Source organism: Procambarus clarkii, chromosome 31, assembly GCF_040958095.1.
Source record: "Procambarus clarkii isolate CNS0578487 chromosome 31, FALCON_Pclarkii_2.0, whole genome shotgun sequence".
Classification (NCBI taxonomy): Eukaryota; Metazoa; Arthropoda; class Malacostraca; order Decapoda; family Cambaridae; genus Procambarus; species Procambarus clarkii.
Window position 1 is genome coordinate 21,844,273 of NC_091180.1, and position 21,715 is coordinate 21,865,987.

At 53.4% G+C, this 21,715-nt stretch overlaps 1 protein-coding gene across 1 annotated transcript in view; it reads left to right on the forward strand.

Annotated features, from left to right (window-relative positions):
- The first annotated feature begins 785 nt into the window (after positions 1-785).
- LOC123758712 (PR domain zinc finger protein 1) overlaps positions 786-21,715 on the forward strand; it is a 56,105-nt gene continuing 35,175 nt past the window's right edge. The window contains exon 1 of the mRNA XM_045743288.2: positions 786-1,167. The gene's annotated coding sequence lies outside the window, so the exon portion shown is untranslated. The remainder of the gene's footprint in view (positions 1,168-21,715) is intronic.

Sequence of the window (21,715 nt, forward strand, 5' to 3'; positions counted from 1 at the left end):
AACCGGACACAATATAGACCAACCGGACACAGCCTGCATAGACCGACCTGACACAACATCGACTAACCGGACACAATATAGACCAACAGGACACAGCCTGCATAGACCGACCTAACACAACATCGACTAACCGGACACAATATAGACCAACAGGACACAGCCTGCATAGACCGACCGGGCACAACATCGACTAACCGGGCACAATATAGACCAACAGGACACAGCTTGCATAGACCGACCGGACACAACATCGACTAACCGGACACAATATAGACCAACAGGACACAGCTTGCATAGACCGACAGGACACAACATCGACTAACCGGACACAACATCGACTAACCGGACACAATATAGACCAACCGGAGACAGCAGAGCAGATGCCGGCAGAAGGCGAGAATACAACGGACTGCAGAAATCGACAGTAAGAGAAGAAGAGGCGGCAGGCGGCGCCGAAGGTAAACCGCCCGCCCGTGCCTCCAGTCACAACACAGTCAGGGCAAGTCACCTACCCACTCCACTTGATCCATTCCACTGTGCTCCTCTCCACTGGATCCCCTTCACGTGTTCAGTGGAAGCCGTGTCGCCGCCCTCGACCGAGCATTCCTAATCGCCTCGACGACGTAACAGGTGAGAGAGTGAGGTGAACACGAGGGAGAGTGCGAGGAGGGGTGCGGGAAGGGACGGGAGAGGGAGAGGTGACAGGTGGAGGGAGGGGCTGGCAGGTGGGTGGGATGGTCCGCGCAGGTTCTGGGTCTTGCGGGCTCTTTAGTTGGCTCCAGACCGCCTTATCGAGCACACGCGCTGCACGCCACACGCTCGCCAGGGGCCCGCCGCCACGTGAAGCCTCCGCTCGGGTGTACGGGATTCCTCTCCGTCGCCGCTGGTCCAAGCAACCATAACTGCTTCTCAGCCGCATCTATAACTGCTAGTGGTGATTGTAGCAGCAGCAGCAGCCCCCCCTCCAATCTCAATGTACGGATTGTTTGTGTACGATGAGTAGTTGAATAGTGCCAGACGACAGTGACAACCCTCTCTCCCTCCTCGGTGTTATTGTGTTGAGGTCGCAGTGCCTCGCAGTGCCAGTGTAGTGCTTTAGTGACAAGGATTCTCGCAGACGCCCCTTATGGATACGCTACTCCTCGGAGACTCGTTCACCACACACAAGTAAGTACACCGCCTCGCACAGTGTGGCACTACCTCAACCCTCTTATGGTGTCGCGTCATTGTGCTTCATTATACTGTCTACACGGGCATCATCATGCATCAACACGTGACGGACACGACTCAGGGGTGTGATTGGCCTTCCTCATCACTCCAATTTATCAGATCACACAACACTGTCTTCCTTCTCCTCCACACAACACTGTCTTCTTCCTCCCCACACAACACTGTCTTCCTCCTCCTCACACAACACTGTCTTCCTTCTCCTCCACACAACGCTGTCTTCCTCCTCCCCACACAACACTGTCTTCCTCCTCCTCACACAACACTGTCTTCCTCCTCCCCACACAACACTGTCTTCCTCCTCCTCACACAACACTGTCTTCTTCCTCTTCACACAACACTGTCTTCCTCCTCCCCACACAACACTGTCTTCCTCCTCCTCACACAACACTGTCTTCTTCCTCTTCACACAACACTGTCTTCCTCCTCCTCCACACAACACTGTCTTCCTCCTCCTCCCCACACAACACTGTCTTCCTCCTCCTCCCCACACAACACTGTCTTCCTCCTCCTCCCCACACAACACTGTCTTCCTCCTCCTCCTCACACAACACTGTCTTCCTCCTCCTCCACACACAACACTGTCTTCCTCCTCCTCCCCACACAACACTGTCTTCCTCCTCCTCCCCACACAACACTGTCTTCCTCCTCCTCACACAATACTGTCTTCCTCTTCCTCACACAACACTGTCTTCCTCATCCCCACACAACACTGTCTTCCTCCTCACAGAATGGTGTGCATTACCTCCCTTACAACACTCACCATCATCACCATCAAAACATTCACAATCCCCACACCACCTCCCTCACAACCCTCACCATCCTCACCACCACCTTCCTCACAACCCCTCACCACTCCCTCCCTCACCATCACCACCACTCCCACCCTCACCACCACCCTCACCACCATCACCACCACTCCCACCCTCACCACCATCACCACCACTCCCACCCTCACCACCATCACCACCACTCCCACCCTCACCACCACTCCCACCCTCACCACCACCCTCACCATCCTCACCACAAGACAGTGTCTCCCAGGAGCCAGGCGTCACCTCACCAAGTCCATAAAACAATCACATCAGTCAATATGTCCCACAAAAACCAGCTTCACAAAAATATGGAAAACAAGATTGTGTTGATGAGTGGCAGTGTGTCAGTGGGTGGACTGTAGTGGGTGTGGGTGGACTGTGGTGGGTGTGGGTGGACTGTAGTGGGTGTGGGTGGACTGTAGTGGGTGTGGGTGGACTGTAGTGGGTGTGGGTGGACTGTAGTGGGTGTGGGTGGACTGTGGTTGTAGTGGGTGGATTGTGGTGTTAGTGGGTGGATTGTGGAGTGTGTGGGTGGATTGTGGTGTGTTAGTGGGTGGATTGTAGTGGGTGTGGGTGGACTGTAGTGGGTGTGGGTGGACTGTAGTGGGTGTGGGTGGACTGTAGTGGGTGTGGGTGGACTGTAGTGGGTGTGGGTGGACTGTGGTGGGTGTGGGTGGACTGTAGTGGGTGTGGGTGGACTGTGGTGGACTGTGGTGGGTGTGGGTGGACTGTAGTGGGTGTGGGTGGACAGTGGTGGGTGTGGGTGGACAGTGGTGGGTGTGGGTGGACTGTGGTGGGTGTGGGTGGACTGTAGTGGGTGTGGGTGGACTGTAGTGAGTGTGGGTGGACTGTAGTGGGTGGATTGTGGTTGTAGTGGGTGGATTGTGGTGTGTTAGTGGGTGGATTGTAGTGTGTGTGTGGGTTGATTGTAGTGTGTGTGGGTGGATTGTGGTGTGTTAGTGGGTGAATGGTAGTGTGTTAGTGGGTGGATGGTAGTGTGTGTGGGTGCACTGTAGTGTGTGAGTGGATTGTGACGTAGTTTTGATGGCTGTCAGTGTGTCAGTGGGTGATCAGTGAAAACAACGCAGCGAGACTGTCAATGTCAATGGAGTAAGGCCACCGGCAATTCCCACACACGCCATGGATTGTGAATAGATGATTGTGTGACGCTCCACACCCCCCCCCCACCCCCCACCCCTCTAAAGAGCGTGTAATTCTCAAAAGAATGAAAGTAACCATTGGGTTCGTTTTTAACTCATTGGGACGGGGTTGGGGTGCGGTTTGTATCCATTACGTAAACATAGAGACGAAGGAGGTTGAGTTAGGCACTTTGGAGGGCAGATCTCCACTGTGGTCCTCTCTGGGAGGGCCACAGTTTGGAGGGCGAGCGCCTATGGTGCTGCCTGCCTCAGAGGAACACTGAGCTCTCGCGTCAAGTTTGAAGGTCGCATGCGACGAGTCATTTGTCCCTGGCAGCTAGCTACTGTGAACATTCAGGCTATTGTGTTTAGGGAACACCCAGAATATTGTGTCCAAGGAACACTCGAGCTATCGTCTCCGTTGACAATAAAGACTTCAATGTCACACCATTGGAGATATAAAATATTCTTTGAATAACTTGTATAGTACCAATTCTAGATTGTGTTCCAAAGGCTATAGGTATTTTGTTGTTGACAATCTCAATTGTTTAATCCTCTCTGGCCCACTAACACATCAGGGGGGGTGTGGGTTCTACTGTCAACTTACTCTTGAAGGTTTATGTAGGGTTCAAATGATGTACATGCACTTGAAAATATAAGTGTGTGTGTGTGTACAGCATTTCCAATTTGTTAAGATACAGAGGGAGGAGGAGGGGGGGTGAGACGGGATGGCTGACTCAGGTCAAGGGTTACGTGAGTGACCGTAATCTTGGGTCACTAACCGCTCCCTCGTGGGGTCCTGAGCATACCTGACTCTCACATACGAACAAGCACACCACACACTCTCACATCCCCAACCATATTCTCTCTCTCTCTCTCTCTCTCTCTCTCTCTCTCTCTCTCTCTCTCTCTCTCTCTCTCTCTCTCTCTCTCTCTCTCTCTCTCTCTCTCTCTCTCTCTCCACTGTAGTCTTCCTTCATCCTGAGATAGTTTAAGAAGTTCTTTGTGAGATCAGGAAGTTGTAGTGTAATCTCGGGTGTCCTGGGGTCAGGGAACGGTTCGTGGAGTTTCAGTCTACCACAGGGGCCCTGACCCCCCCTGCGTCGGCTGTGGCCCACTGGGGTGGTGGCGCCCCTGGTCACAGTAGTGGGTTACGGTACTTCCACGCCAGCTCGGCTATTGGCCGCTAAGGCGGTACATGGTGGGCGCGTGCGGCGGCCTCACTTGCTGTTACTGTTACCTGACGCAGCTGCTACTTCCCGCCTCTGCCGTCTCCCACGGAACGTCAAGTTGCTGCCGCTGACCTCAACACCCGCCTTGATAAGATTTAGACTCCCAAGTATCAGGAATCTCCTCATGAAATGATACGTTGATGCAGGGTGAACTGAAGAGGCTTGCCAGGAGCTGCGAGCAACTCTTGGTCCAGTGCGTGGTGCTTGCGTCGCCAGCATGTTGCTTGCGTCGCCAGCATGTTGCTTGCGTCGCCAGCATGTTGCTTGCGTCGCCAGCATGTTGCTTTATACTTACTGACGTAACAACAGCGTGCACACACGCCACAGTCTTCACCGGGAACCTGTTAATGATGACAGTTGCGTCGCCTCGCATAGGACGCTAACGTGAGACAGGTACACGGATTGGTCCCCAGGACGTGAGACAGGCTAGCGGGCCCACGTCGCGAAAGATGGACATGCATTTCGTGACAGGCGGCCGTGACTACATCACGCGACATCACCCAACAAAGAGACAGTTGACAGCCCGAGTGTATATCACCCAACAGACAGATAGGCTTATATGCGGATTAGGCATGTACCGGATCACCCAACAGACAGACTGATAGGCCGAGTAGGCCTAAACAACATCGCCCAACAAACAGGCTGGCAGATGGCATAGACCTATACCGCATCACCCAACAGACAGACAGACAGGCTGACAGACACGTGTGTCCACAGTCGAGGCGAGGGTCAAGTTGGAGGTTTCTTCCGGGTGGGGGTGAAGGAAGGGGGAGAGACGAAGGGCGGCGGGGGAGGACATTTCACCTCCATCGGTTTCGGTAACCTGTCCAGTAACCCGGCCGACCTTCTTTTGTTTCACCTTCTCGGCCGTTGTCCCCCCCCCCCCAACCTCCAACCCCCCAGCGAGCACCCTCCGCGCGGGACAGGTATTCAGACGAGGGACTGAGTGCCGGGGACCCGGACATCAACGTCAAATACCCGTGGTAATATTTTGTATTTCCTTCAACATGTACCCTGAGTGACCTGTTGGTGTGTGGTGGGTTACACAGCCACACTGCTCCTGTGGGCGTGTGGTGGGTTACACAGCCACACTGCTCCTGTGGGCGTGTGGTGGGTTACACAGCCACACTGCTCCTGTGGGCGTGTGGTGGGTTACACAGCCACACTGCTCCTGTGGGCGTGTGATGGGTTACACAGCCACACTGCTCCTGTGGGTGTGTGGTGGGTTACACAGCCACACTGCTCCTGTGGGTGTGTGGTGGGTTACACAGCCACACTGCTCCTGTGGGCGTGTGGTGGGTTACACAGCCACACTGCTCCTGTGGGCCTCGTGTCCACGCTCATCTTGTGCATCTGATGTGTCAACGCCGCTAGGCTGGCCATCACGGGTCGTCTTGCCTAGAAATAGTCATCAAAAATGTGTGAGTAAGACTGCCTCATCACCTTCACCTTGGCCTCCTCATCACCTTCACCTTGGCCGCCTCATCACCTTCACCTTGGCCGCCTCATCACCTTCACCTTGGCCGCCTCATCACCTTCACCTTGGCCGCCTCATCACCTTCACCTTGGCCGCCTCATTACCTTCACCTTGGCCGCCTCATCACCTTCACCTTGGTGGCATATCTCTGAATCTTCTCTAACTTTGTCTTGTGTTTAACTAGGTATGGACTCCAGCTGTGTGTGTGTGTGTGTGTGTGTGTGTGTGTGTGTGTGTGTGTGTGTGTGTGTGTGTGTGTGTGTGTGTGTGTATGTATGGTGTGTGTGAGGGGGGTTACATGTGTCATTTGCGTGGTATATGTGTATGTGTGAGGGGCAGGTGTGTGTGTGTAGAGGGCGTGGCAGCCTGGAGGAGGGGGGTGGGGGGAGCTGGGGTAGGGGGGGTCTGGATGACGACTGCTACACTCCCGTTACCCGGGTCGGTCGGGTCGGCTCCAGGTCCCGCTACCTAACCGCATCGACCGCTGGCGCTCCTTCCTACACCCGTCGAGTACCGTCGAGTACCGTCGAGTACCGTCTGTCGTTAACTCTAGAGCGCTCGGCCACTGTCGAACGTCGACATGTTCTTATACTTTGGGAAGCTTACAAGATATGCCAAAAAAATGCCTTAAGGAGATCTGAAACGTTCATAATTTTGTGGATATATATAGTACATGACTTCGGATGTGTTGTAGAGTACAACAAAGATGGCGCTGAACCCTCCAGCGTGTATGCGCTCACAAGCCCAGCCTGACCCAGGGCCAGGCTTGGGGCGTAGAAGAACTCCTAGAACCCAATTCAGGTACAATCCAGGTACGCAGGCGTTGGGGGGGAGGGAAGCCCCCCTCTCTGTCTTTACTTCCCAGGTATCTATTTACTGTTAGGTCAACAGGGGGCATCAGGATGAAAGAAATTCAGCCCGTTTGTTTCGGCCTCTGCCGGAAATCAAACCAGGGGCCCCTCAGGACTACAATCACCGAGCGCTGTCCACTCAATTGCGAGGCCCGCGCGTGTGTGTGTGTGTGTGTGTGTGTGTGTGTGTGTGTGTATTCACCTATTTGTATTCATCTATTTGTGCTTGCGGGGGTTGAGCTCTGCTCTTTCGACCCGTGTGTGTGTGTGTGTGTACGTACGTACGTGAACTCACCTAGTTGTGCTTGCGGGAGTTGAGCTTCGGCTCTTTGGTCCCGCCTCTCAACCGTCAATCTACTGGTGTACAGATTTCTCAGCTTCTCGAGCTCTGTCATATCGACATTTGAAACTGTATGGAGTCAGCCTCCACCACATCACTTCCCGAATGTAAACGTGTGAGTGCGCGCGCGCGGGCGGGCGTGTGTGTGTGTATGAGGTAGAGCGGGTCAAGAAATTAAGGCGATGAGTTAGTGACCAGTAAGCATTGTTTAGTGCCTCGGTCTTACAGGCTGTGTTTGCCAGAGCGTAATGCCGTTCGGAGGCCGGGGAGAGTGAGTGAGTGAGTGAGTGAGTGAGTGAGTGAGTGAGTGAGTGAGTGAGTGAGTGAGTGAGTGAGTGAGTGAGTGAGTGAGTGAGTGAGTTGGGCGAGTGAGTGAGTTGGGCGAGTGAGTTGGCCGAGTGGGGGTGCGTTTTGGTGGGGTCTGGGTGTACCTGAGAATCTGCAGAAGCACGCTCGGAGATTTCAACGCGGCCACAAGTAGTTTGCCTGCAAATTCCAGCCCGCCAATGATCAGAGAGCTGTGAGGGACTCGTGTCCTCACCCGTAGCACCACTCCTGACCACCAGCGTGACATGAATGTCGTTTACCATAGTCCAGCCCCCCCCCCTCCCTCCTGCTATCATACTCCCTCCTGCTAGCATACTTCAGCTCCCACCCCCCTCCTCCCTTGCTCCAGCCCCCACCTTCCTTACTCCAGAGTCCAACGCTGCCTGAGATATGTAGCCACGACCTCTTGCTGTATGCTACATTATTTGTAGACATTTGTTTTATCGGGTTCAGTGCATTTATATATATATATATATATATATATATATATATATATATATATATATATATATATATATATATATATATATGCATGATTTTTAAAGGAATATCTTGCACAATACACATTAAGACCTGTCATCTCGTTACGTAAGTCAAGAAATTGAACCATCTTGCCCTCGTCTCAAACACATTAAACTGAAGACTACTAAAGTGCAAAATACAAATTCCCCCGCACTCAGCCGAGAGGACACAGACACGAGGAATTATAGCGAGAGCTTAAACAACTTAGTTCTGCAGGCACCGTTGTAAGCCACAGCGAAGTACAACTAAAGATGTAAATCCACAGAAATGGCAAGCCAGCGGTGTCACAAGAGATGCCCCAGCCTGGTCTAGCCTGCCCAGCAGGGTGTAAACACTCCAGCAAGCAGAGCATTACTTGCACCGTTATCATAAAACAAAACAAGACCACTGGGAAGACGAGTGTAAATAAACAGCGAGAATAAAGAGCAATCCCAATAATAACGTGACGTAGCTCAGCGGGCGGCTACAGTAAGATGCCAACCCAGGCATAGACATGTTGGGAGGACCAACAGGCACATAATAGGAGTAATGATGACAGGAGAGACACAAGACAATCACGAGGGGTGAAGGGAAGGTACGAGCAGAGATGGCGGTGTGAAGGAGAGAGAGAGAGAGAGAGAGAGAGAGAGAGAGAGAGAGAGAGAGAGAGAGAGAGAGAGAGAGAGAGAGAGAGAGAGAGAGAGAGAGAGAGAGAGAGGATGAGACGTAAATACATACGGATTAAGACGCATATAAGGACGGATACCCGTAACCTTTCCATAAGCCTGAGACGGGAGCCATATTGACAGGAAGTAAACACAACATAGAACAGATCAACGCAGAAAATCACACTAACGGGATATATATCAATGAGCAAATTAAATGTAGATTTTCTCATTGATAAACACAACGTTAGTGTGATTTTTGTGTGTATCTGAAGTTGGGTCGTACGGTGGTGAAGGTCTTTGTCCTTCACCCGAGTGCTTGGAGGTCACACGTATAACTGGCTTCAGGAGAGGCTTCTAGAACTTCTGTGATTTCAGCAGAAATCCGGTAGTATGGCTTTATAACAGGTCTTGATGGTACAGTGGTAGAGTATGCGACTTGCAATGCCTCGGTTGCGGGTTCGCGCCGCCTCACAGCCCCAGTGGGTTTTCTCACAGAAGAGATTATAATGAAATCCGAAAGGGGTTCAATAGAGATTAGCACTTGACGTAGAAGCGTAAATATGATAAACGGAGTGAGGTGGGTGGGGGGAGTGTTTGAGAATGGGGGCCAGCATAACAGGAATAAGCCGAGGAGAGGTATGAAAGTGGGGAGGAGGGGGAGTGGGGGAAGGGTAGGAGTGACGGAGGGGGGGAGAGAGAGAGAAGGTAGGAGTGAGGGGGGGTGAGGGAGGGTCCAGCACGGCCAGTCAGGTCGTTGACTCTGCAGTAACAAAACCTCCACAGCACTCCACCCCTCCCTCTCTCCCTCCCTCCCTCTCCATCATCACCACCTCTCGCCCTTACCCATCTCTGAGCTCCTCGTGCTGCACTTACCCAACACCCGCACCCCCAGCTCCCTCTTGCTGCCTGTTTACCTCTCGTGCTTCACACTCCAACATATTCGACAAGAAACACCTCTTTGGGGGGTTCCTTGTTCCGTCTTGCATCTTTTGTCTTAATTGTTTTCCTTCTTGGCAGCTGTTGTGGGCCGCCACGACCCAGAAGCTTCAAGGACTATAGCCAAGCCCCTGGAGCTATATATAGCACCGGTGTGTCTGTTAGAGCTATTGCTAGCTCTCTCTCTCTCTCTCTCTCTCTCTCTCTCTCTCTCTCTCTCTCTCTCTCTCTCTCTGCTGGTAAATAGACACTGCTGAATTAAAAATACATTCCTGGATGAACCGGATGACAGGTGATAATTCACTCAACATCAGGAGACAGATACAGAGAGACATACAAATACAGCGAGACAGACAGATACAGCGAGACAGAGAGACGGAGATAAAGATAGAGAGAGGGGACGGGAGAGGAGGAAGGGCTTCTTTCACTGTCAATGTCAAGGCTCCGACAGCCTGCCTGGCTGAGAGACTCTTCGTTCCTTCATTTATGTCATCTTTTCCTACCGTGTTGCTCTGGCTCTTACCGGTGTATGTGGCTCTTACCGGTGTATGTGGCTCTTACCGGTATATGTGGCTCTTACCGGTATATGTGGCTCTTACCGGTATATGTGGCTCTTACCGGTGTATGTGGCTCTTACCGGTATATGTAGCTCTTACTGGTATATGTGGCTCTTACCGGTATATGTGGCTCTTACTGGTATATGTGGCTCTTACCGGTATATGTGGCTCTTACCGGTATATGTGGCTCTTACCGGTATATGTGGCTCTTACCGGTATATGTGGCTCTTACCGGTATATGTGGCTCTTACCGGTAAATGTGGCTCTTACCGGTATATGTGGCTCTTACCGGTAAATGTGGCTCTTACCGGTGTATGTGGCTCTTACCGGTAAATGTGGCTCTTACCGGTAAATGTGGCTCTTTCCTAAATAAGTGGTTGTTATTGGTATATATGGCTGTTGTAGTTTAAGACTGAGCTACTTGGAACAAAAAGTTGCAAGTAGCACGGGCTATGGTGAGCCCGTAGTGGACTTCAACATTTATATATGGTATCTTGTAGTGCTTTATGGGTTCTTTAGCGGTTCTTTACCACCCTCACCCCCAGTACACAACCTCTCCTCACCCCCCCCCCCCGGCTACTGCACGACCCCCCTCCCCACACACACGACCTCCCGCCCAACTGCACGACCTCCCGCCCCCCTTGCACGACCTCCCCCCCCACACACACACACGACCTCCCGCCCAACTGCACGACCTCCCCCCCCCCTGCACGACCTCCCGCCCCCCCCCCTGCACGACCTCCCGCCCCCCACACACACGACCTTTCCTCCCCCCCCCCACACACACGACCTCCCGCCCCCCACACACACGACCTCCCGCCCCCCCCCCCCTGCACGACCTCCCGCCCCCCCCCCTGCACGACCTCCCGCCCCCCCCCTGCACGACCTCCCGCCCCCCCCCCCCCTGCACGACCTCCCAGCACACCCTCACTCCTGCTCGTTATCCACAAGTGATCCTGCGTCATGCGACGGGGGTTTTGCTGCGCATTCTTTCTCCGCCGTCATAAAGGTCACTTGCTTCCACGGTCACTGTCAGGGCCGCAGTCTCCCTCCACGCTGGCTGTCACTGCCGCAGTCTCCTTCCTCCACGCTGGCTGTCACTGCCGCAGATAAACGCCGCAGAGAGCGTCACCCAATATCATCACGTCATTACCAGTAACGCAGCTTGCGTCACCCTGCCAGTAACGCAGCTTGCGTCACCCTGCCAGTAACGCAGCTTGCGTCACCCCTGCCAGTAACGCGGCTTGCGTCACCCTGCCAGTAACGCGGCTTGCGTCACCCTGCCAGTAACACGGCTTGCGTCACCCTGCCAGTAACGCAGCTTGCGTCACCCTGCCAGTAACGCGGCTTGCGTCACCCGTTAGTAAGAAACTGAAGGATTACCAAGCTTCAACTATAAGAAGGGCAATTAAGTGGAAGGTTCTAGCGTGTAGGGGACGAGGCCAGGGACGGGTCTTGGGGCACGGGGCCAGGGACGGGTCTTGGGGCACGGGGCCAGGGACGGGTCTTGGGGCACGGGGCCAGGGACGGGTCTTGGGGCACGGGGCCAGGGACGGGTCTTGGGGCACGGGGCCAGGGACGGGTCTTGGGACACGGGGCCAGGGACGGGTCTTGGGGCACGGGGCCAGGGACGGGTCTTGGGGCACGGGACCAGGGACGGGTCTTGGGGCACGGGGCCAGGGACGGGTCTTGGGGCACGGGGCCAGGGACGGGTCTTGGGGCACGGGGCCAGGGACGGGTCTTGGGGCACGGGGCCAGGGACAGGTCTAGAGGGACGGGGGATAGGGGGTGAGAGGGTCGATATGTGTATAGTAAGTTGGAAAAAAGAGGGGAAGCTAAAAGAACCCCATCCCCCCCACCTACTAGCCCCATCCCCCCCCCCCCCCACCCACCTACTAGCCCCATCCCCCTTTCTTTTACCCATCACCAAGGGTCCAAGATGGCGGAGTTTAGAGGGGGTGGGGGAGTGATCCGCTATCTTCCCCAACTGCGAACCCCCTTCTTTTCCCCCATGTTCCTTCCTCCCTTTCATGCGATGGGAGGGGGTGAAGGGGAGTGGTAACGGGACTGGGAAAGAGGGAAGGGGAAGGAAGTATGGTGGGAGGGTAAACTATGGTTGTATGGTGATGACTGACTGGGGTCTGAATGGTGGATGTGTTGGGAGGGGGGGGGGAGAGGGTTAAGCCAGTCACACACACACACACACATTCATGTACACACTAATTTATTGACATGTAAAACATAAGAACATTCACACATACAGACACACACACACACACACACACACACACACACACACACACACACACACACACACGGAGGGTCTGATAGCTGAGTGGACAGCGCGCAGGACTCGTAATTCTGTGGCCCGGGTTCGAAACAAATAGGCAAAGTTTCTTTCACCCTGAATGCCTCCTTGTTACCTAGCAGTAAATAGGTATCTGGGAGTTAGACAGCTGTTACGGGCTGCTTCCTGGGGGTGTCTGAGTGTGTTAGAGAGAAATATATGTAGTAGACATAATAGAGGAAAAAATTGATTGGTTAGAAAGGCGAATCCAAGAGCTAATAGCTCGATTCTGCAGACACAAATAGTAAATACACACACACACATGGTAGTGAACTATTTCCCGCCACACTACGCGCACTCAAAACTCGGCGCTAATACCCAACACACGCTACCTGCCATATCATCCTAGAACACGCAGTATGACCTCTCTATCTCTGGTTACGCCAATCCTCAACTTATCTTACTCGGTAAATTGCTTGTAAGCCTTCACTATGCACGCCGTCACCTCTCATCTTCCCCTCTCCTTCTCTCTCATCTCCAGACTCTCTCCCCTCTTGACCCTCCCTCTTGACCCTCCATCTTGACCCTCCCTCTTGCTCTCCAGGTCCCGTTCGTCAGCCCTCCGTCCCCATGAGACAAGAGCTGGGGTAGGGTCCTGAGGGACCAGAAGGCGCCCACAACACCACCTTTGCGACGACCCTCCTCTACCACCCTCACAACACTGAATCCTAAACCACGCAACCCATCCTTGGACATTACCGGTAACAGTAGTCACACCTGCACCACCACCAGGGCCACACCACCAGCACCACCAGGGCCACACCACCACCACCAGGGCCACACCACCACCACCACCAGGGCCACACCACTACCACCAGGGCCACACCACCACCACCACCACCAGGGCCACACCACCACCACCACCAGGGCCACACCACCACCACCACCAGGGCCACACCACCACCACTAGGGCCACACCACCACCACCACCAGGGCCACACCACCACCACCACCACCATGGCCACACCACCACCACCACCACCAGGGCCACACCACTACCACCACCACCAGGGCCACACCACCACCACCACCAGGGCCACACCACTACCACCAGGGCCACACCACCACCACCACCACCAGGGCCACACCACCACCACCACCAGGGCCACACCACCACCACCACCAGGGCCACACCACCACCACTAGGGCCACACCACCACCACCACCAGGGCCACACCACCACCACCACCACCATGGCCACACCACCACCACCACCACCAGGGCCACACCACTACCACCACCACCAGGGCCACACCACCACCACCAGGGCCACACCACCACCACCAGGGCCACACCACCAGCACCACCACCACCACCACCAGGGCCACACCACCACCACCAGGGCCACACCACCACCACCACCAGGGCCACACCACCACCACCACCAGGGCCACACCACCACCACCACCAGGGCCACACCACCACCACCAGGGCCACAACACCACCACCACCAGGGCCACACCACCACCACCACCAGGGCCACACCACCACCACCACCAGGGCCACACCACCACCACCACCACCAGGGCCACACTACTCCAGGGCACCACTTCTCCAGACCTGGAAGAAGTAGAGCATCGAGGTAGAGTTCACTGACCGGCCGCTGCCTCCCTTCTAGAGGAGAGGAAGGCGGGGGAGGGGGAGGGTGAGGGGGGTATGGTGGCAGGGGAATACTAAGGGCAGGGGCAGGGGAATACTAAGGGCAGGGGCAGGGGAATACTAAGGGGAGGAGCAGGGGAGAGGGGGAAGCAAGAGGTGGTATAACAAGGAAAGTTAAGGGGAGGAAAAATGCATCACAGAAAGTGATTAAGACACAAGGTTCTCTGCAATATTGAAAGAGCGAAGCAATCCTAATGGAATTTACTGGTTGAATGTTGTTATGGCACTGGTAATAATGGTGGCACGGCACCGCTAGGGTACGGCACCGCTAGGGTACGGCACCACGAGTAAAAATATAAAGATTTTAAATGTAAGAATCTCGCTCTCCAGGTGACCATGACATTGACAATGGTCTAACCTTAGACACTGCTGGGGGAGGTACCGGTGCTGCTGGGGGAGGTACCGGTGCTGCTGGGGGAGGTACCGGTGCTGCTGGGCGAGGTACCGGTGCTGCTGGGGGAGGGGGTACCGGTGCTAGGGAGGATGGGGGTACATAACGGTGCAGACGAGTGACAACTGGCAAGAAAGGGCGCCAAGTAGGACAAGCACCGGATGGGAAGCAAGAGCCTTCCTGGACCGTTGTTAGTGGCGGTCCTCAGTGACCGTAGACACGGCGGCAGGACACGGCACTCCGCCGTGCATCTAGCGTACGTAGACTCCTGAAGTGACAGTTACGCATATCTTATCCTCTCGAACACTACATCCCATTTTGACGTATAGAATCCTCGGCGAAAATATATTGTACTATAACTCTTATCATTGAGGAGGAACGCGGGATATATTAGAGGGTGATGTGAAAAAAGCACGAAAGGGTTCCCCGCTAAATCTAATCCTCGGCCTACATTTGGCTGGAACTGTGACGTCACGCGTGCAAGGGGCCAATCACGGAGCGTCGAAGCTGTGAACTTTTCCGCTATTGGTACTTTCTCCACGACGTCGTCGACCCGTTGGGCCGACGTTGCCGTCATGCGCCGGCCGCATACCTCGCCTGTACTTGTGCTTGCTGGATACTGCAGCGTGTGTTGCTCTCCCTGACGACACTTGGCACCACCGCCCTCATAACTGCACCTCTTCACTCGTGTCAACAACCACATGTACAGATGTAAACAGAAGTACTCACCTAGTTGTACTTGCGGGCGTTAAGCTTTGGCTCCTTGGTCCCGCCTCTCAACTGTCAATCAACTTGTGTACAGGTTCCTGAGCCTACTGGACTCTATCATATCAACACTTGAAACTGTGTATGGAGTCAACCTCCACCACATCACTGCCTAATGCATTCCATCTGTTAACTACTCTGACACTGAAAATGTTCTTTCTAACGCCCCTGTGGCTCATTTGGGTACTCAGTTTCCACCTATGTCCCCTTGTTCGTGTTCCACCCCATGCACTCACCTAATGTGTGTGCATTTGCGTGTGTGTGTGTGTGTGTGTGTGTGAAGGAGGAGGAGGAGGAGGAGGGTGTTAGCCAGGCGACACAGACCCAGTAACCCAGAAGGCGGCCATCGTCGGACGTTGATCCCAGACCCCCCTCAACCACGGCCCCTGCTGGCTCCCACGCCCCCCACCCCTCTCCTCCCCCCACCCCACCCTCTAAAACCCCAACCCCATCTCTCTCTCTCTCTCTCTCTCTCTCTCTCTCTCTCTCTCTCTCTCTCTCTCTCTCCCCTACACTCACATCACACAGCGATACGATACAATCAGTGATTGTGCTCCCTGGAAGCTGTCAACGCCATAAGCCACACAAAGCCATGGAGCACCTACCAAAAAACAAAATGCCCACTAGCACCTAAAGAGCCCCCTAGGGCTCCCTGGCACCCCCCCCCCAGCTTTCCTTGGCGTCCCTAGTCCCAGTGGCATCTTCTAGCGCCCCTGGCACCCCCCCTAGTCCTTCTGGCACCCTCAGAGCTCCCTGGCACCCCCTTGTTCTCCTGGCACTCCCTAGCACGATATATCAACCCTAGGTATCCTCTAGTGCTTTCTGGCACTCCCCAGCACCAGCTGGCATCTCCTAACGCCCCCTGGCACCCCGTTAGCGCCCCCTGGCACCCCGTTAGCGCCCCCTGGCACTCCGTTAGCAACCCCTCGCTCTCCGTTAGCGCTCCCCGGCACCCCGTTAGCGCCCCCTGGCACTCCCAACTCCCCACCGGTACTCACACGTTACATGTATAACCTCAGTTTCCTGGAGGCAGTAACCTGCGATGAGGTCCTTGGGGTGGGCGGAGGGGCGAGGAATGTTACCTGAATGGCTCAGTTCCTTCCTGTTGTTCTCGGTGAGCTATAGCTGAGCCCTGTGGCACACCTGTACACTCTGGATCAAGATACAGGTGTATACACTGTACACACCTGTATCTTGAGTCATGTCTGTACCTTGAATGACACCTGTATCTGTGTAACACTTGGAACTAGATTCATGTGTGTCTTAACTCCCACCTCTATCTTGAGTCGTTCCCTGTCTCACACCTGCATCCAGTGCCACACCTGTATCTTGCGCCACACCTGTCCCCTGTGTCGGACAGCTGAACCTTCAGTCATAGCTGTATCATGTCACACGTGTGTAAAACCTGTCCCCTGTCATACACCTGTCCTTTGAGTCACACCCAAACCCTGGGTCACACACACCTGTATCATTTGCCACACCTGTACCCCAGGTTATCATATCCACCTTCTAGGATCACACATATGACGGCCTTAAGTTAAAGAAAATGAGTGAATGTGTTTATTAACTATATATTATTTCCATATGTCTCTTCCCGTGAGCCCCTGCAAGGTATACCTCAGTGCCCCTAAGCAGCCCCTGCAAGGTATACCTCAGTGCCCCTAAGCAGCTCCTGCAAGGTATACCTCAGTGCCCCTAAGCAGCCCCTGCAAGGTATACCTCAGTGCCCCTAAGCAGCTCCTGCAAGGTATACCTCAGTGCCCCTAAGCAGCCCCTGCAAGGTTACCTCAGTGCCCCTAAGCAGCTCCTGCAAGGTTACCTCAGTGCCCCTAAGCAGCTCCTGCAAGGTATACCTCAGTGCCCCTAAGCAGCTCCTGCAAGGTATACCTCAGTGCCCCTAAGCAGCCCCTGCAAGGTTACCTCAGTGCCCCTAAGCAGCTCCTGCAAGGTATACCTCAGTGCCCCCATGCAGCCCCTGCAAGGTATACCTCAGTGCCCCCATGCAGCCCCTGCAAGGTATACCTCAGTGCCCCTATGCAGCCCCTGCAAGGTATACCTCAGTGCCCCTAAGCAGCCCCTGCAAGTTATACCTCAGTGCGCCACCAGTACACTCTCCTACACCTAGGTGAACTAGTGCCGTCCATCGCCAGGCGAGTGAGCACCTTCTCCACCCTTCAGGTGCACTCACATTGCGTGCATGTTTGGGGCTCCTTCAAGTAGAGGTTGAGGGCGATTGACTTACGCTGGTATAAGGGCGCCTGCCGCCTCCACTCCTACCTGTGTATAGTTAATACATTTATACATGTTTCTCCTCCTTACACACACACACACACACACACACACACACACACACACACACACACACACACACAAGGGGTCTGGTAGCTGAGTGGCCAGCGTGCGGGACTCTTAATCCTTGGCCCGGTTAGATTCCCGGACTAGGCAGAAACAAATGGGCAAAGTTTTTTTCACCCTGATGCCCCTGTTACCGAGCAGTAAATAGGTACCTGGGAGTTAGACAGCTGTTACGGGCTGCTTCCTGGTGTGTGTGTGTGTGTGTGTGTGTGTGTGTGTGTGTGTGTGTGTGTGTGTGTGTGGACAAAAAATAGTAGTTAGTAACAGTTGATTGACAGTTGAGAGGCGGGCCGAAATAGCAGAGCTCAGCCCCTGCAAGCACAACTAGGTGAACACAGACACTGAGGGCACCACGAGGTAAGGTCCCCTCGTTGTTGTCCCTGACAGCATGACAGGGACCACCAGGGACTCCCAGGGACCCCCGGACCCCCAACCCTGTACCACACCCTCACTACAAGGTGACGTCCAGGGCCACCTGTCCCCGCCCGGGAGACCCTGGCCACCTCATTGTCCAAGGTGCCAGTTTAAGGTTGCATGAGTGCGTGCGTGCGTGCGTGCGTGCGTAGCAAGGTGGGGGAACGGCTGTGGTGTTCGGGAGAGGGACCATTCTTACTTATTCAACATCCCCCTGTTCCCTCTCGTTCTGGTCTCTCCAGTCCTGGTTCATCTTGTCAGTACTCTCAAGTATCTAGTATGTTGTGATCATGTTCCCCTGTGATTCTTCTCTCTCTTATGAAAAGATATTGATTGCATTTAATGTTTCTCCGTATTTATTACACCTCTACTTTTATACAAAGCCGGTGAGAAACCCAGTAGCATTCTCGACGTTATTCGTGGGCTTGAATACGTGAAACTTCATACTGTTGCTGCATACTTGAGCATTGGTCTTATATACGTGGTGCACAATAATATTTTAGCCAAATTACAGCTTCCATCTAGGAGTTAAACCTCCCACTGTATCTTACGAAGAACAAAACTAACTTAACTATATCTCTTGTAACTAAACCTAACTTGACAACAAATAAACTACCAGTACTACTACCTCAACCACCAGTACCACTACCTCAACTACCAGTACTACTACTACTTCAACTATTACTGCTACTTTTATAGCAACTCATTCTTTTAACTTTTCAACTTCAACTCCTCTTTAACTTTTGCTTCAGAAAGCTTAGGAGAAGACGTCTTGAAGGTACCTGAAGGCTGCAGACTCCTTACTCCAGGCTGTAACAAATTGTTGCATAAAATCCCATTTGGTGTACACAGCACCTGCTGGGGCCTGCCAGTGGCTCCCTGTTGCCGCTGGTCCTTCCCCTCGAGAAGGAACTGTGGTAGTCTGTCCCCCTACCTGTCACAGAGGTATAAAGATAGCAGTGGAAACTTGTTACAGTCTCCGATGACCTTCCAGCCGGACGCAGAATATATCGAGCAAATCCGGCTAAGGATTAGATGCTGTTGTAATGCTCTCTGAGGTGTGCAGAGAGAGAGAGAGAGAGAGAGAGAGAGAGACCGAGGGAGACCGAGGGAGACCGAGAGAGACCGAGAGAGACCGAGACCTCTTCCCATTTCGGAGCAGCATGCAGCTTTGGACGCGAGCCGCGAGCTGCTACCGGCGTCTCCGAGTGCTTGGAAGCGACTGGAGTGCTGGAGCGCTGGTGGCAGGAGGACAGGTCGTCCTGCTCACACTAAACAAGGTTTGTGGGGAATAACTGCCATTTTCTATACTTTGGAGGCTTGAGCCATTAGGAAACAACACTTAGTACCAAGGAAGTGCCCAAAAATATGTTACACAGTAGTACTACAGTTTTTATAACTACTACTACTACCATCACTACTACTACTTTTAAACTACTACTACAAACTTTTATAACTACTACCACTACAACTACCACTACTACTACAACTTTTATAACTACTACCACTACAACTACCACTACTACTACAACTTTTATAACTACTACTACTACCATGTTTATACTCTACATTGTCACTGTCAAGTATTCTCCCCTCCCGTCACCTCTTCCTCGGGGATTATGGTGACCCCCTTCCTACCTTATCCCTCACCGACACACCCCTACCTCCTCTGCCGACCCATTCCAGCCCCACCCTTCCCTGCCGCCCCCTAGCAGCGGGGTGGGTGTGTCCCACCTCTCCTGGGTGCCTCAAGGGCGGCCCACCAGCCACACCCACACCAAGGCCACCCGACCCGTGTCACGCACCCTACCCTCCCACCTACCCTCCCACCTACCCTCCCACCTCCTCCGCCTGCTAATCTACATGGTTCGCGCGTCGCATCTCTCACCATCCTCTCCCTCTCTCTCTCTCTTTCTCTCTCCATCACTCCCTCCTTCCCCTGGGCGATAGTTTTTTTCGGGAGGGAGGTGCACGGAAGACGAGGAATTGGCATGATTGTGTATGGGAAAGAGGAGCTGCCATAGGTGCACTAGGAGGAGGAGGAGGAGGTGGACTGGGAGGAGGAGGTGGACCAGGAGGAGGAGGAGGAGGACTAGGAGAAGATGTACCAGGCGTGGGAGGAGGAGGAGGAGGAGGGGTCGGGTGGGGCCAGGCCGGAGGGAGAGGTCCTCCTATATAGAGTCCTCCCCCTCCCCCCCCCCCCCCCCGGGTCCCGTCAACGCAAGCCAGCGTCCAGGTTTTTCTGCCGGTTCCTTCTCAATAACCGGCCCCGCCCGGTTAATAATTTTAAGGCTGCTACGAAATGGTTATTGCATAAGGTGGTGCAGCCCGAGGCGCGAGGATTCCTGCCCTCTCCTCTGTACGGCTTGAGCTACCTCATCCCTTTGGGTGCATTTATAACTCAATAAACTTACTTCAATTTCAATTTTTATCTGTATTCGAGGATGGAGGCAAGACGCTCGCGGTTAGCCTCATTCAACTTTGCATAGTGATATGTAATCGTATGGGGATCAACCCCCCTCCCCCCATGCGCCCCCTTAAGTAGCATTGGCTCCTTTTCCGACAACCAGCGACTCCTATACAGTCTGAAATGGGGATTTAGTTATCCTTTGTTGTTCAACAGACTTTCAGTTATTCATCGTATACACGACATAACAATAGTAAAAATAACTTTGCGATTACATTATTCATTGTGGCTAATTATGTGTGAGACAGACAGACAGACTTGGGCTTGCCCAGTACTCCCCTCTAGTACTCACCTAGTTGTGCTTGCGGGGGTTGAGCTCTGGCTCTTTGGGCCCGCCTAAAGTGTGTGTGTGTACAACGGCCTCGTTTCTTGGAGGATGGGCAGCATTCCTTCATTCTGTCTCATAACCGAGTTGCTATCGTGTCCTGGTGTCCCTCCCAGGTGCTATCGTGTCCTGGTGTCCCTCCCAGGTGTTATCGTCACACACAGCACCGTCTCCTGGTAACTACCTCGCCTCACTCCTACTGACGCAGGAAATGACAGCTCCCAGTTTTCGGGAAGTGTGTTCAGTTTAAGCTGCTTAAAGCTGTCTTTTTCTTGGTACAGATCTGTGTCATTATGGTCATGATTGAGCACAATAACATTTCCTCCAACGATCTCCATTTTCTCTAAACACCACAAAAAACGGGAAATAATATATTTATATTGACACTCGGTACCTTGTAGATATAGTAGGCTTTCATATTGTATTAAAAATATAAAAAATTCTGGTGGTGCCCCCGTTATATCATTACTAACTACTGCAAGTAACAATTTCTTGTCGTTAACTGAAAAGAAAGTTCCAGCAATAATAATTTTCATATGAATTATATATAAGAAAGAAGAAGCTATTAACGCAGGAATAGTGAGGAGAGAATGGTTAATAATGTGATGGTCACTGCTGGTGACATCTTGCGCGCCAGTTTTTGTCCCAGGATGAGCGAAGACGCGAGCTGTTTGTTGTGGTTCACCTTGAGGCCAGAGTGGCGCTGCCAGACGCACGACCAACCCTCCCTTCACTCTCTAACCATTTGAAGAAAATCTGCGCAGGGGCTTGAGAAAATTACATTCCACAAAAAATAATAATAATAATAAAGTATTAAGCGATTTATCGGATTATCTTGCCAAGTTGGAGTTAACCTTGGATAGCTGGCGGCGTGTGTTGGATGGACGTGGTATTGAGGCAGGTGGCGCAAATATGGGGAAGA